The 15,789-nt window shown below is 40.3% G+C and overlaps 1 protein-coding gene across 2 annotated transcripts in view; it reads right to left on the bottom strand.

The window, feature by feature from the left end:
- The window catches only part of TULP4 (TUB like protein 4), a 171,805-nt gene extending 159,005 nt beyond the window's left edge, over positions 1-12,800 (bottom strand). Inside the window, exon 1 of one of the 2 annotated variants that reach the window (XM_067293613.1) lies at positions 12,752-12,800. The gene's annotated coding sequence lies outside the window, so the exon portion shown is untranslated. Of the gene's footprint in view, positions 1-12,624; positions 12,706-12,751 lie in introns of those variants that run through there. The other variant, XM_067293612.1, reaches the window with a different exon arrangement.
- Positions 12,801-15,789: the final 2,989 nt, after the last annotated feature.

The following is a 15,789-nucleotide window of genomic DNA, read 5'->3' as shown; positions in this document are numbered from 1 at the left end:
ATTTCAGAATTTAGAGGACAAAATCAAACACAGACTAAACAAATTACTCCAGGAACATCTAAGCTTTTGGCCAGTTTGTTTGTAAATATCAGAAAACATATGCACAAGATATTCCATATGAATGAATGCTAGGGCATATAAGAAATAACTCTCACAATCTGAGGTACCATAATGTTTCTTAAAGCCTTTGAGCCTTCAAACACTAGAGAGTGTGGAACCTGTCTGTATTAAGTCTGAAAACCTCAATACAATAAAAGATATTTTGGCTTTCAGATCAGTGGCTATAAACATTTCTTTTTGTCTTAATAGTGTTTTATCTAAATCAACATTAGACTTCTGTGTCTGAAATGTTCCTAATTTTCTAAAAAGCTGAACAAAAGGTCTTCTGCTGTAAGTTCATGGCAAGTGTGCCGCAAAACACACTACATAATCCTAATTCTGCCAAACAAACTGTGCATTTCTGCGAGTTTTACTTGGTATGGAAGTATGCATCTCCTGCAACTTCTTCCTCCCTATTATCACTTATCCATTCTTTCAAATAGACAGCTTTGAAATACCTTGCAAGAAAAGCTTAAACCGCAGGCTATGAGTGCAGTGGTACAGGCCACCTGGCAAACATCAGAGCGCATGCAGACTGCACAAGCCTTAACAGTCTCACTTAGGGGAACAATGCACTGTATCAACAGCACAGCCACAAGAGCTTGTCCTGAAGGGAAATCTCAACAACACAGAAAAAAAGGTAGGAAATATGACAGTAGTATCATCATTTGACAAATTTTAAATCCCTGAGAAACCACTGAATTTGCTTAGCTACTCAGAGAAGGCAAGTAAACTTCTGCAGACAGAGAATAAGCCTTTCCAAATGCAAAACAGAGAAAGATAGGCAAACAAGAGACCTTGCAAAGAGATCCGGCAAACAATTCAAGGTGAGACACCCAGGAAGCCTTGCACCACAACTTGGGAAATCTAATAAGGAAAATTATCATGAAAGAATGACATTTCCCCCCCACCGTTTCTGGATAACCATCTGTACCAAAGCACTGATGGGCATCAACATGAGAAATAAGGACCTTCTTGCTTTTTCTTACTCCTCCCTGTGACCTAGAGAACTTTATCTTTGCCTTTTTGTCTTGAAGTACACTTCTTTTTGCAAGGTATGTGACTCCAGGCAGGAAAAGAACAGACCAATCAACAGTTATCTAAGTGAAGGAACCATCTTTATACCTGTATCATGAATTTAAGTCTAATGACAATAGAAAAATCCCATAACTACTTTCTCTGGAAAAAGCACTGCTGTAGCTCAACCAAAGTGCTCAACTTCTTCACATAAAATGCAAAGACAGTGCTGTGCAAAAGTTTACATGACCCTAATGCTTAATTCTGGTCTTAACAAATCTATGACATGAATAAATTATTTTGCATACCACATGCTATACTGTTCAAACATAAACTCAAGGAATATTAGCTAAGTAAATAAGTATTAGACAAAGTTGTTACAGGAACTGGGATTCTGTCTGCCAGAAACACTCCCAAGCAGGTAGGATGAGACTTTTCAAGGCATTCATGCCTTATTCACATTGTTTCAATAAACAGACATTTCTAAAGGATTGTGAAAGAGAAATCCTCTATATCTTTACTCAAAAACCCATGACAAAAAGGCATCTCTTTGGATAAAGCTGAATAGTCTATAGATACATTTACTATGATACGGGAGGAACAGAAATGCACTAAGACTGTCCGATCAACCTTTCCATCTCATACACACCCTTGCCAATAACTGATCAATACAAACTCATCATTGCTATCTCTCCAAACTCTCAACATACCACATATTAATTCACCAGTACTCTGAACCCTTTTCTTCATTCACTATCTGCTACAAACAGGTGGAGGAGTCTTCCATCTACATCAGTGCTTTAGCAGATATGCCCAGTCACGTGACCTACACAGGTACCTTATCCAGGCATGCACCTTTTTACCAATCTTATTTTTCAAGTTATCATTACTCCAGCATCATTGCTGTCTGGTGGTTTACAGACATATAAAAGACCCCCCAAGAGCTCACAATTTCAAGAATCAACATGAGACCAAGCAAACAAGGAGTCGCTTAACAGTATTTAGAGCTATTTCTGCCCCCTCCATTTTTCTGCACATTTTTGTTTTAACCTTAACCTAACCTACTCATCTTCAGTTAAGTGTATGTTTGAACCATTTCCAAATGCGTGACGATTTTTTTTTATATGTTACACTGAACTTTGAATCTTCTATTCAGTGTCCTCAAAGTGCTCTATTAGTCTCAGTGCTCAAAAGGGAAGTAGGAAGAGAACATTATTCCCATTATACTGCTGAGTAAAAGACAGTTAAAACATCTTGAGGCAATACAGAAGCTTGTGATAGAGCTGGGAGAAAAGTACAGGAGTTCTGACTCCCAGACTGCTGCTGTAATCATCAACTAATGCACAACAAAAATAAATCCCAATTGCAACTGTTAATTCACATTAACACAGGTTCATTCAAAAAAACAAAACAATCAAATTTCATCAGAATACTAATCTACCTGGGATTGCAGTTGCTTTTTAATGTTATATCTAGGCAATCTCCTACAGTCTGCTCCACCTTCCCCATCACAAGACACCATTACAGTAAACACCAAACAAGCAGAGGCAGCACTTAGAACACACACCAGGAATTACTGAAATACCTGAGGTTATCTTGCAGATAAGTGGAGCTTCTCCTACATCAATTATTCTGAAATCTGATGCAGAGGACTCATGTATTTATCTGTTTAGGAAGGACTGGATGAGACCTCAAAATTCATTAAGATTTCTCAAATGAAGATAAAACCCAAGGCCATTAAAATTAAGTGAAAACAGGACAGAATCCTTTTTTAAAAACAGATCTTGCTGTACAGCCAAGCATGTGTGCAATTATTTTCTTTTTAAGTTGGAACAATTTTCAGGCTGGATTTCTAGATCAACTACATAATGAGGTGCTTTAGAACAAAAACCTAAGATTTCTTTCCTGGCTATAATTGCTATACAGGTATAGAGGAAATAAGGAAACAATAATAAAATACAGTCTTGCCTAGTTTTGCAGCAGAATTGCAGAATTCTAAATTTCAATAAAGGCAAGGGCAATAACAATGTTAGCATCCAGGAAGTAGGGTCACAACTCATAACCAGAAAAGATGGAAATAAGTTGCTGTAATCATTGTAAAAAAAACCTAACCATATAGCTTCTCTGAGTTTGTGAACTTGATTATATACTCTTTACTATGTTCTCTAGTGCTCTCTCCATTCAACCTGCATCATCTCAAGTCTATTCTTATCAATAGTGTTATCACCCCACACATTGAGAAATGCATTCAAAAACGTAATTTGGGGCGGTCAATAGAGACAGAACTAAGCACTATCAGCATTTAAAGATATTTTCAAGGCATGCGTCCACACTAGTCCTGCCAGTGAAAAAGGCAATAATGTAAACCCTGTAAGACATTCCAAGGCAGAAAAGCTATTCCAAGAACCTGGGTAGGTCAGGCTCAGAAAGCTATGAAATCTTAAGTCTACTCACCAACTAATCGAAGCAGAAGTAAACTTAAGTGTAACAAATAGACAGTTCCACATCAGTATGGACACTCAGTCATCATGCAATATCTGTCAAAACCATGACAACACAAGTGGAGAAGAAACAAGATGATCCAAATCCTCACATCTATCCCATCATATCTTTCTTATCTTCTTACTTTTCCTAACCAAAATGGATAACTGGTAGCAGATCTACTCCTGGAGACACACTATCAAACCGAGGTTATCATTTCCCGTGCAAATTTCACCTGAGTGTTTTAGAAGAGGTTTTATTCTCTGTCCAACTTAAAAGAAAATATTAGTCATTTCCACCAATAAAGATTCTCATTTTTCCCTCTCATCCTGGGACAACAAGGAAGAATACTAATTCAAATCCAAAACAGGGAACAAAGCTCTCCCGGTACTTCCGGAGTTTCAGTGAGCAATGCTGTTTTAAAAACAGACAAGAGCTTGTTCTGTCACCACAGCTCTAAACAATTAAATCACAAATACTTTCTCTCCAAACCAGCTAGAAGTTTCCTCACACCAGAGGTATTTAAACCAGATTCCAGAGGGGAAAGTGGAAGACAGAATTAAGTAAGTTATCCAACCTTTGGAAAAACTTCCCTATGACAGTGACAAAAGAATCTTCACTTTTGCATCCTATGAGAACAGGACAGTATCTTTTAAGAAATCTTTAAGCCATTATTGGTCACTTTCAGCCCAGAACAAGCACTAGTACTATTCCGACCACCTGCTCTCTACATAATAATTGCAAAACCCAACAAGTACTGAAAACAAAACTGTTCTTATGAGAACTTCCCATATAATCCTCTCCTCATCTCCCATGCTACAATATTATTCTCAAACCATTGATCTATTATTTAATTTCTTTGAAGAAACAGTAATTTCCATGCCAATTTCTTTATTAATACGAAGATGTATTTAAACAAGCTTATGAAAACATCAGGGAGGAACTAATAATGCATAGGCATATGCCTAGCGCTAATATTGAGCTCAAATTATACTGTTTTATACAACATACTTTCCTGAATCTTACTCTATGTCCAGTGAACAGACTCTAAAACCCAAAAATTCTCTTTTCAAGACAGTATTGGGAAATAATGTGGGAAATATTACAGTATTCTGGATTTAATACATGTTCCACAGAGATATTCTATTGGTAAAAAGACAGAGAAGAGCATTTCCTCTGCAAACAGGTTGGTAGAATTTGGAAGCATTTACCTCTGGAAGGCCTGCAACTCAGAGGAAAAAGACCAAGTCACTTAATTCTATAATTCAAATTTGCTTCTAATAGAACCCTGTTGCTGCACAAAAATTTTTGTTGTTATGAGAAACACACTAATTCTTGCTCATGGCAGCCTATTACAATCCATAATAGGACTTACTACAGGTATCTTTTGAAGAACCATGTCCCTTCCCCCATCCTTCTAACCTTTCTTTTTTTCATCTTCATCGCCTATTGGGAAAAATTACAAGTGGTTCCAAATCCCACACCTGTAAAATGAGCTGGTTTAATTTTATCCCTTGATCATTTATCTAAGATAGCAGATTTTCACTGCATAGCTTCCCATGCCATTATAACATTCAAATGCATTTATTTAAATCTCTCTCCTAGAATTCAACCACTTTTACTGCTTTATCTAATTCATTTTGTAAAGAGTTACTGGGTGATGAGAGCCACATCCCCATCTTCTGTTCTCTTCTGCCAAGAAGAATTAAAAGACAATACACTGCCATAAAGGATCCTTTGCCTTATGCACCAAAGAAAACATCCTTAAAGATCTGCCACCAAAACCTAAAACTTAAGAGGAAGGAGGAGGAAGCCAAGCCAGGGATGAGTCTGCATCAAACTAGGATGGTCCTCAGCATCCTCCACAGCAATCCAAGACTGGAAAGGCAAATCAAACCTGTTTGGTTTATAGACACTATTTGTTATAGGTGTAGTGAAAGTTGGATCAATTAATGAATATAGGAGAGCGCCATTTCATTACATACTATTTCCAAATTACTCTGGAATGTCTTAGAATGTTTTTGGATCACCCCATGACAAAGACAGGTATAATACCTGCCCTCTGCCACTGCAGAAATTGCACATTCAAAGTCTGAATCAAAACTTTCTTCATTCTTATAAACATTCAAGCTTGGCCATTACTTTTCAAAAGCAAGCTTTTTACACTTGTAGTGTTTCTACAGATACAATTCATATACAGATATGAACTCTGTCGTCTTTAAAAAAAATCCATATCTAAAAGCAAAACTGGCTATAAGTAGTTTTCAGGTTCCATTTCAAGAGAAATCCAGAATGTAAGACAGACAGATATGGCACACAAATCGGACTTTATAAAAAGTGAGAAGACAGTTCTTTTTATATATTTTTCTGTAAATAAGAAAGTCCACACACAAGTACTGACATTTCATTTTTACATATCAAGCAGTTAACTTCACCCATACAAGTTTGACATAAAATTTTACAAATTAAAAATAACAGACTTTTACACCACGTAAAACGCAAGGAGTGATAGAATCATAACTTTAAGGTTGCCAACAGCCTATCTAAAAAGTGAGCACTTACACTTCTCTCATTCTTGCACCCTGAACACTGTGGATGATAAAGATCTCAAGGGTTCAAAGCCGGAGTGCATAAATTCACTACAAGTATTAAATACCAAATGATTAAATACCAAAACATCTGCTCAGAGACCCCTAAATTGTAATCTGCTAGAAGCTAGCTGGGTATCTGGAGGAAGTATCACTATCTCTTGCCCTATTATACTCTTTCCCAGGCATCTGCTACTGTCCACTGTTAAAATCAAGATACAGATGTCAAAACGCTTTTGGTCTGACCTGATATATTATACTTAGGTCTGTATTCTTATGCATGGGAAAAAGGACAGTGAAATATCTAAAGCTGGTTCAACACCTACACTGTTCAATTTCCTCATTTCCAAACATTATGTAGGGCATTTGTATGGCAGCCAAGATATTTATACAGTAACAGTTCTTAATATACTTATATCACTCATGAGAGCTAGGGAAGACACCACAAATATATAACTCTTCCTACTTCTCCCTTAGCTGAATGCACTTCCCCTTTCAAGTTTTACCTAACGCTTAAAAATAGCTTTATAAAATTTCTGATTTTTCCATATAACATTAACTTTTATCCATAGCTTGTAATACCTTCAAGAGATGATTTGTGCAAGTCAGTCTCTATTTGTGTGTGTATTTTTCTCGGATTTTAAACACATAGAGTTTTGGGGATGTCTTTTTTAAATTATTTACAACTGAAAGGATTTCCTAGAAGTTATTCTGCCATGCCATTAGAATAGGGACATCTGTTCTTTATCAAGTACAAGCAGCAATAACATTAGTAACAATACTAGGTGCTGGAGAGGTGGGCAGAGAGGAACCTCATGAAGTTCAACAAAGGCAAGTGCAGGGTCTTGCACCTGGGGAGGAATAACCCCATGCACCAGTACAGGTTGGGGGCTGACCTGCTGGAAAGCAGCTCTGCTGAGAAGGACCTGGGAGTGCTGGTGGACACCAAGTTAAGCATGAGGCAGCAATGTGCCCTTGTGGCCAAGAAGGCCAATGGGATCCTGGGGTGCATCAGGAAGAGCGTTGCCAGCAGGTCGAGGGAGGTGATCCTCCCCCTCTACTCAGCCCTGGTGAGGCCACATCTGGAGTACTGTGTCCAGTTCTGGGCTCCCCAGTACAAGAGGGATGTGGCACTACTGGAGCAAGTCCAGCAAAGGGCTACAAAGATGATTAGGGGACTGGAGCATCTCTCTTATGAGGAAAGGCTGAGAGAGCTGGGCCTGTTTAGCCTGGAGAAGAGAAGGCTGAGAGGGGATCTTATTAATGTGTACAAGTATCTGAAGGGAGGGTGTCGAGAGGATGGGACCAGACTCTTTTCAGTGGTGCCCAGCGACAGGACGCGAGGCAACGGGCACAAACTGAAACACAGACAGTTCCATCTGAACATGAGGAAAAACTTTTTCACTGTGAGGGTGACAGAGCACTGGAACAGGTTGCCCAGAGAGGTTGTGGAGTCTCCTTCTCTGGAGATATTCAAAATGCGCCTGGATGCAATCCTGTGCGATGTGCTCTAGGTGACCCTGCTTGAGCAGGGGGGTTGGACTAGATGATCTCCAGAGGTCCCTTCCAACCTCAGCGATTCTGTGATTCTGTGCTCAGTTTATCAGAGTCCCACTGTACTAGATACTGCTCAAAGACAGAATAAAAATGAGAGCTCTTTCTCTCACATTTTTAAAGTTTCATTATCCATGGTCTTTCTCCAATTGAAAAGCCCTCTGTAGACTACGACCCATCAGAATCTCAGCAGGTAGACAACCTTTGTTTTTCATGACAACTTTATTTGCTAATTAGCTTCAAAACCACTGCTCTTCTATAGTATTCTTAACATACATAGAAAAAGCTCCCTTTTCTTTCATATTGTGTCCAAAATTCATGACTCCTTTCTATGTTTTTCTTCTCCTTAAATAGAGCCAGGTACCATTGATAAAATATTATTGGTAAAGTATTTGTAGTAATTTTCTTTAAATGGCCACGCAAATAGATCAGGTTTTGGTCTCCTTCCAAATTTTACTTTGCAACTATTCAAACTAATAAAACAAGAGATACTTGAAATTTTTATTTAGAAATCCATTTAGCAGACAAGATGTTCATTTCAGCAAATATTTAATGAGAAGAATGTCTTCAAAGGAGAGAAATCTATTCCACTACACATACAAAGCAAAGGAAGAACTGACAGGATGGACTGATGCTAGTATCGAGAAGTGCTAAATCGCTTATATTCTAATGGGAGAGCTAATCCTCAAATAGATGTTTTGCAAAGAGTACTTTACATTAGACAAGGACATTGGAGAGAATTTGAACTCAGGATACTAGTCAGGATATTAGGAAAGTGTATGACTCCCAGCTGGATCTGTTAGCTCTGAAGCTATGCAGAAGGCAGCAGTCACAAATGAAACAGGGACTCCACGCTATACAAACAGCCCAGTTTTCCAGTGGGAGATTCTCCAGACCAGCTTTGATATATTATAGCTATCAACGATTTGACGTGCAGCTGAGGAATACTAAGGTCTTTCATGAATATAAGCACAAAGCGAAAACTATTATCAGAGGCCATTTAAAAGATATTAAATTTTTAAGTACTGTAAAAGAATGTAAACAAAGGCATTAGTTAAAAAAACCCCACAAAATAGAAATAATGGATCAAATACATAAACATGGATCAAAATAAGAGTCACACACACAAGAGTAAGGATGTTGGGTCATGAACACAGAATTAGGCAGAAATACATAATATATTTGCATTTCCGCCTGGACCTCAATATTGATATTAGATCTGTGCAAAAGAAATCTAAATCCACACAGATCTAACTAGAGTCTAGACCCTACTCCAGCTACAGGCAGGCCCTGTTTTTCCATGGAGTCAACTGAAATCACTGACTACACTTTTAAGACCATGGGCAAACATTTCATTACAGTATGTGCCTTAGTTCCCTTTAGTAAAGGGCTTACAACTTAAGTTATATGAGCTCATGTGTCTGGAAAGTATCATACACAATGAGTTCCTAAACAAATTAAATAATAACCCTTCCATTATCAAAACTTTTGTGTATTTCCCCACCTGTATTTTATGCCTAAATGACAATGCTTTAATGTATTTGCTTGAATTAAAAACAAAATAAAATGTTTTCTGTGCTATTTTGGAAAGTATCAACACAATATAGAGGATCTCAAGTCCTAAATTAAACTATCTATTAAAATGCACCAGTAATATAACTAGTGATAATCATCTGAATACCAGAATTGACAGAGGTAGTTGCAAAACAACCATTTAAGAGTGTGCAGATCACACCTCTGGTATCAAGAGTTTGTTCTGCTACTGTATAGATTACAAAAATAGGACATTTATGGAGAAGAAATAGTTCCAGTCAAAAAATGAAATGCAAGATTCCAAATCACTAGCTCTGATCAGCTCTGCAACGGGGAAGAGTGAAAGTGAACGAAACCAAGGAGATACAAGGATGCCTGGCCATACAAATAACTTATTCAAAATCCCCTTTTTTTTCCCTCCTAATAAATATCAAGAGACATCTGTACAAACTCTCTTAGCAGCCAAGCTCCTTGGTAACTGAACTGGAGGGCATGAACCACTGTTACTTCAATCACCTTAACAGAGGCCTGTCCTGAATCATTCTCTAACTCATCAATGAATTGGGTTAAGTCTTCAGCAGGGTCCCTTCTGCCACTAAGCAGAGATGTCTGTTCTACCTAACAAAGCTCAAGCTTAGCTTCCAACCCAACTATGGAAGGTACAATATGAAATGACTTCACGCATCATTAAACAAAGCAAAAATTGTGTAACGCAAACCTGTACTAAACAGAAACATGAGTTTGTGTTTTTTTCATAAGGATGGAAGTTAAACATCTGATTTTATTGTTAGGCCCTTTTACAGAGTTTCTTATGTTGATCGCAGGCAGACAATGATCGAATAATTATATAAAAAATGTATTTATGCATCTTAGAAGAATTACAACTTTTTTAGAGGATAGTTATAAACAAAGCTAATTTTGCTTGAAAGTACAGCTGAATCAGTCATTATTTCGTGATAAAAATATGATTCAGTGGGCTAATGGGAGTTACACTGCAACAATTTTCTTGGTGTAAGCTTATGAGCAAACCATTTAAAAATCTATTCACTAACTTACTGAAAAAAAATGAATACTTTATATTGTCCATGTGTTCAGTATAGTTCACAAAATGAGGGGGGGGGTTTTACTTTTTTTTTTTTAAAGAATAGTTACATATTTTGTAAGGGTTTTACAATAAACATCCATTGACTACATGAGAATAAATTCCACAATCTGTTGCTAGAAGCAGCAGGAAGTATTGTATAAAAAAAATCTTTCCCTGAAAGTCATTCACAACAGTTATAGATGTCAGTTTTCTAAGCTATTTTCAATCTTTTAAATATCTATCTATACACATCAACCTACTACTTCTTTTCAGCCCCAAAACTGATAATGACCTCCCAATTAAGATTCCATCCAGGGAGGAAATATGCAAACTTTTTTAAAGCAGTTCTGCTTTGCTTGACATTCATATTGCCTATGAAAAATGAGGCCCACTCCTGCAAACTTTCCTTATAAGAGCAATTCAGTTAACTACATGCCAGGAGCTCCTATTTCTTGAATGAGGACTGCAGGATCAAGTCGATAGCTAGCATCCCCCGGGAAACACCATGATTTTACTATTACAGGAAAATTTGTGATCGTATTACTGGAATAGTTTTACCAGAAATCCTGATGTAATAAGAAGCCTGCTCCATTAATACATTTCTTCTTTTTATGAAAATTAATTCTTTAAGTTTAAATACAGTTAGATGCTAGGGGCTTAAGGTTCATATTTATACAATCATCCCTACAGATGTCAATATTGTATTATGGTAGAGTACTTGCTATTTTGAGGTTATATGCTGAGTGTCGTTAAACAGATATTTTAAGTTCTGTGTCTCAGATTTCACAATCAATTTGTAAAGACAGCCATTAAGAAACAATTTGATCATTTACAGCTCCCATATATGTGAAAAGCTCAGTTGTACATACCTCTTACCTAACCTATTTAGAAACACAGTATGTTGCTCATGAATCGGTAATCCTTGGACAGGCAGATTTCACCCTAGTAAAATGGAATTGCCTACAGGAATGATATGACTACAGTTATACTTTTAAAGAAGCAGAGAAAGATTTTTTTTCTATTCGGAGGCTTTTGTCTACTTCTTTTTTGGAAACATATAAATCTAAGTCATGGAAGAAAAAAATGCTCTTAAATACTAAAACATCACATCTAACTTTGGAAGTCCCTTGACCTCAAATTGCTGGAGGCCTGGCTGGTTTCCCAAAGCTTCACTACATGCTCACCCTGTTGTCACTGTTTCCTGGGCATCTGCTATTTGGCACTTTCAGAAACAGGATTTGGAGCTATATGGACCTTCATTCTGACCCCATAAAGCCGTTTCCATTGTATGTTTTAATGTCTAATTCAAAATTAAGTACTGAACTGGTAAATGATTTCTGCACTTTTTACCCAAGCTATAGCAAGCCAGGGCGCTCAAACATGTACACATGTGGACATCTACGGAAACATATGATGTAAAGAGACAACACAAAAGAATGTAAAGGAGGTACATTCACTCGGCAAATTTTACAATACCACTGGCTAAATTTCCTAACCGTCTTCCCTCCCCTCTCCGGGCGGGGGGGGCCAAAAAAGTAAGATAAGATTAGCAGCGACACAGCGTGGGGAGGGTCACAGGCGATGCAGGAGGCAGCCTGGCGCTCCCGGACCCCAACGGCCGCACCCGCCGGACCCTAACGGTCGCCGCCGGACCCCAACGGCCGCGCCCGCCCCGCGCGGGGGGCGCCGGAGGGGGGCACCAGCAGCCGGAGGAAGAGGAATGTCCCCGTCCCACCACCAGCATTTCGGTGCATCCCGAACCACAGGTACAAAGGAAAAATCAGGTTTTCCGGCCAATCGCCTGTCCTTTAGTTTTTGAGACTGGCTGGGGGAGGGAGGAAGAAAAAGGGGCTGTGGCTCCCTAGCCAGGTCACTGTGAATGAGGCACGCCGGAGCAATGACCAAATAAAGGATGTATACACATTCAGAAGGTCTTCCATAACCACAGCACAAAATGGACTTCTTCCCCGACGCCCTCAGCCGCCTCCCCGGCGGCTGGCGCTCTCTCTCCCTTACACAGACACACACAGACACACAGGTGCCCCATCAGAACAAAAGAAAAATAGCCCCAGGAGCGCCGCGGCGGCCCCGCACAGCGCCCAGCCCGCCCACGGCCGCGGCCCCCTCGCTCGCGGCCCGCCCCGCCGCACCCTGCTCCGGTGCCGGGCCGGGCACAAGAGGAAGGGGGCTCCCCCCACCCGCCGCCCCATCGCGGCGCCGCCGCCGCTGCCCTGCGCCTCGCACCGCCCCGGCCCGCCCCGCACTCACCTCGGCGCGGCGGGCAGCGGCCACTCGCCGTGCCCGGGCTGCCGCCTCCTCCTCCTCCTCCTCCCCCGCCCGGCTCCGCGCGCCCCGCTCGCCCGCCCTCCCCCGCCCGCCCGGCTCCGTCTCTCACCGCTGCCAGAGCAGCAGCGGCGGCGGCTACTGCTGCTGCTGGGCCCGACTCCCCCACCACGTGACCCCGCCACGTGACCACACACTTCCCCGCCCCCGCGGCCGCCGGGCGCCGCCGCCCCAGGCCCCGGACCCGGGCCCCTGTGCCCGCAGCCCTGCGCGGCCCCCAGCTCTCACCGCAGGCCACAGCCCGTGGGGAGGGCCCGGGCAGCACCGCGCCAGCCTGACGTTTCCAGCGCAGCCTGGTAACAGCTCATCTGATCAGGCGACACGGCAGCGGAGGACTCCCAAGGCGGCTGCCCCCTCGTGTCCGCGTCCCCCCGCCAAACCCGCTGCTTTTCCTCTGAGAAATCACGAGATGCGGTTTGCAAAGCCGGGGCTATATATCAGATTGGGCGTTATTTGATACCAAAGCACTTGCAGCTCACTTTTCTCTGCTACCTTCAGGGCTCAAACAGAGGGAAGGGAAAAAGTTGGTGCCCAGAGCTGGGCACCGACAAGTCAAATAATGTATCTCACAATGCTCCTAGTAAAATCCAGAGGCACTGCAGGCCTTGGTTTTGAAGTACATCAAAAGCCACAGTGAATGAGAAGTAACCACACTGATTAGCCAGCAGGATGAGCAACCCATGCTAACAGTAACTTCTGCTCCCAGAAAACAAAGCCTGCAACAGGACATCGAGGGGGTGTCTCATGAGAGAGAGCGCCTTTGTCCTTGACACTGGCAGTTCAACACACAGTCCAGCCACATCAACACTACAAAGCCAGGGGGCTCAGTAAAGAGAGGTTTGTATTGCAAACACTTCAACTCTTTTCTGGTGCCACATTCAGTTCATACTGCATTTCTTCAGAAAGCAGCAATGAAAAGCCAAAACATAAAAAGTGTTCAACTTCGTAATTTAAGGAAAGCAGAAACAAACTATAATTATCAGCTATAAAAAGGCCATCTAAACAACAGTACAGGAGCAGGAAATGAAAAGGCCCAGTCTCTTACTATTTTTGGCAGTGACAAATTATTGACCATTTCAAAAACTGAAAGGGTAAAAAGGCAAGTATTTTTCACTGTATTCCACATATATTCTCCAAAGCTCTGTAAGGATTTCATCTTGCAACCTCTAGCAAGAAGATGCCAAATTGTGCCATAGGACCAGCTAGATCTGTGAAAGCCTTAAAGATTGAAGCCTGAGGTGCTACATATTAGAACTAAGTATGGATTATTTTTTTCTGCCGGTTTATCTAATTCTCATCAAGAAACAACTTGCTTCTTTTATTTAAGATTTTCAAGGTAAAGCGTTGGGCATCTCTGAAGGTGAAAATATAGTCCTATAGCTAGAGTGCAATAAAAACAGTTATCAAGGAGTTAGGACTCCATTTCTGATAGCATCACAGCAATTACTTTCAACCTTGGTCCATGGAGAACAGGGTTCCTGAACTATCTCCAGGATATCTGCAAAAGGTAACCAAAAAAAAAAAAAAAAAAAGCCACCTTAGTGGCAGGCTTAAATTTGTTAAATTTGTTATACTGGGATCCCTTCTTGAGTGGAAAATTGAGGGGTCAAAGCAGTTAAAACCACTATGTCACTGAATTCTTTTATCATACTGTGGGTTTAACTTAAGCCATCTGTGCCTTAGCTCAATTCCTAATTTACAGGCTATCATAAGAATTAATATTTGATAGTAGAGCAAAAAGCATCACAGAAGTGTTTCCAAAACAGTAACAGTTATAGCTCTAACCCAGTTTGTAATCCTGTCCTCTCCACCCTCAGTGCATTAATCCCCTCTCCACCCTTAGCACATTAGTCTCACTGTGCTGCCTATTGGTCCCTTTCCTCACCTGAACTAGAAGTCTTTAGTAGCTGGGTTCACAAGAAAAACCTACCTCTGATAATTGTTCACCAGTCTCCACAAACTATGATCATGACTTTTTGAGAGCTATCTTGCAACAGTCTACCCATCCTGCAACCTATTACATACTGAAGGAAAACACACAGCCAAGATGTGTATCACTCCATCAGCTCCAAGGCTCCATCAGCCTTGGAGCTCATTCTATCAGTATAAAACATTAATTTTCCAAAAAACAAATTCATCATATAAATTCACACAAACACGAAAGAGTCTCTGGAATTAGAACAGGATACTTCTGACCATATTTTAACCTGGCAACAGGGGAACAACCCCTATCTTTTCCCTCAATCAACAAGTCCTGATTCCACATCAGGGTGAGACTACAGCACTAGTTCTTCACTCACAGAAGGGAGTAACAGCATGCTCAAATCAAGTCCATAATCTGAGTGACCAGAATCCAGGAGTATCCTTGCAGTTGAGGACTGCCTAAGCTTCCAAAGAGAAAACTGAAGTCACAGCCTCTATTATTTACAGCAGTAGCACATGCTGTTTTAAGTTCATCCCACAGAACATTGCTGTTCTATAAATGCAAAGGCCTATCACAATTGGGGAAAATGCCTCTACTGCACTGTATTAGGCTTGTGCAACTTCTATTTTGTACTTATTTTGTGGCTACATTTAAAAGTACATATTCCTGGGATAGTCAAGCTGTCAAGCATTTAAATACCCACTTAATTCACACTCCAAAATATTTTTAAATAAAAAATATGCAAAATCCAGAAAAACATTGAAGGGGAGAACACCTTTTCCTTCACTAGGTTTTACTCATCCCCTTCCTCTCATGTAATAATCTTGACCCAAAGTGGCAAATTATGGCAATATATTATGGCCTAACGGCATGAACATTTGCATGGTGTGACTGCAGCATTTAACTTACCTGAAGCAGTACAAGTAAACAAAAAGCTTATCCTAAACTTGTGTCATCAAAATCTTCATGTCATACATTGTTGTTAGTTTTATTATGATACATAATAAAACCCCCACATTTTTGTAAAGACTGGTGATTTTGTAAAGTTTCTATTCACTTAGTATTACTGATCTAAAGAAAGGCTTAGTTATCATCCATTCAAATCGACAGAATAATAAAAGATCAGTAAATAAAGTGTACAGAAAAGTTTGTAAATTCATTTTTAC

The sequence above is a fragment of the Apteryx mantelli genome, chromosome 3 (assembly GCF_036417845.1).
Source record: "Apteryx mantelli isolate bAptMan1 chromosome 3, bAptMan1.hap1, whole genome shotgun sequence".
Lineage (NCBI taxonomy): Eukaryota > Metazoa > Chordata > Aves > Apterygiformes > Apterygidae > Apteryx > Apteryx mantelli.
The sequence above is the reverse complement of the archived record's forward strand: the minus strand, read 5'-3'. Positions and strand labels throughout refer to the sequence as shown.